Source organism: Austrofundulus limnaeus, unplaced genomic scaffold (genome assembly GCF_001266775.1).
Source record: "Austrofundulus limnaeus strain Quisiro unplaced genomic scaffold, Austrofundulus_limnaeus-1.0 Scaffold136, whole genome shotgun sequence".
NCBI classification, from domain to species: Eukaryota; Metazoa; Chordata; class Actinopteri; order Cyprinodontiformes; family Rivulidae; genus Austrofundulus; species Austrofundulus limnaeus.
The window spans coordinates 1234181-1235549 of record NW_013952538.1 but is presented as its reverse complement, the minus strand read 5'-3'; positions in this window follow the sequence as shown (position 1 = coordinate 1235549).

Here is a 1369-nt window from a genome sequence, read left to right as displayed (position 1 = left end):
TTCATGTCATTAGCACCTCTAGTAATATATTTACTGAGAAAAATGATGACGTGTTCAATACTTATTTTACCCGCTGTATAAATGAAATATGTAGCAAAAAATGTGAAAATGGTAGCTAAAAGGAGAAAATCATTAGCTGAAATCAACAAAACAGTACCTAAAGCAGCAGAGAAGTAAAAGGGTAAAACTGTAGGTAAAACCTAACATCAGCTGAGTGGTAGCTAAAAGCAAATCAGTACATAATTGGAATAGGCACTAGCTAAAAGACAAAAATCTGTAGCCAAAAGGAGCAGAACAGTAGCTAAAAGGTAGCTATAGTACATATAGAAGCTAAAATCTCATTTTCATTAGGAATATAAATCCATTAATTTGACAACCGTCAGTCTAACTGGGTGCTGATTAACTATTAACTGACATGAATTTATAAGATTAAAATTTAAAAGTTTTTAATTATCTTGTTTTTTTCCCCCACCTGGTCCAGCACCAGATCACAGTCCAGGTCTGAAGTCTCTGTTTCTGTTCAAAGTGTCCCTGCAGAGACAGCTGGCAGCACAGAGCTGGAGGACAATGAAATTATGTCGCTACAGACTGAGCTGCTAGTGGTTCGGGTCAAAGGTCAACCAGACGTAGTTTGTTGTGTGAAAAGTGACGACCTGGAGACGCAGCGGAGGGTTCTGCATGGACAGCTGGGACACAAAGAGACGCTATTATTATTATTATTATTATTATTATTATTATTATTAGAAGAGGTAAGAAGAAAACGCTGCCTCTCCTTTAAGATATGGTTTAAATGAACCTGCTTATCTTTACAGAACAAACTGTTTCACATGGTCCCCAAACATTCGGCCAATAAAACCTCTGAAAATGAAGCGAGGAGCAGAAAACGGAGGAAAGAAGTGACACCATTACCATCCTGCTGACCCATTTCTCAGAGTTATATAACCCACGGAGCACATGCAGTCCTGCTCTGGATTACAGGGACCAGCAGGGTTTCTCAGCAGAGCACAGAGAAAGATGGAGGTCAGAGAATTCAGACAGAAATACTGTTAATCTGCTCTGTGCCTGTTTGTCTCCTTTTTTTAATCTGACTCTGTGCAGCTGAAACATTCAGGTCGAGATCTGTTGCTCACACTGTAACATGCAGGTTTTCTTAGACTTTGAAGCTGATGTTTTCATCCAAACCTGTACTTTTTTTTTCTACTTTTCTCCTATTTTATTGATTTAATCCTTTAAGGAATTTAAAGCCTTTGATCTGTGATCATTTTAAATTAATAAATCCAGAGGACTGCATTCAATTTGTTTGTTAATGGTTGTCTTTGCTTCCACTTTACACACACACACACACACACACACACACACACACACACAC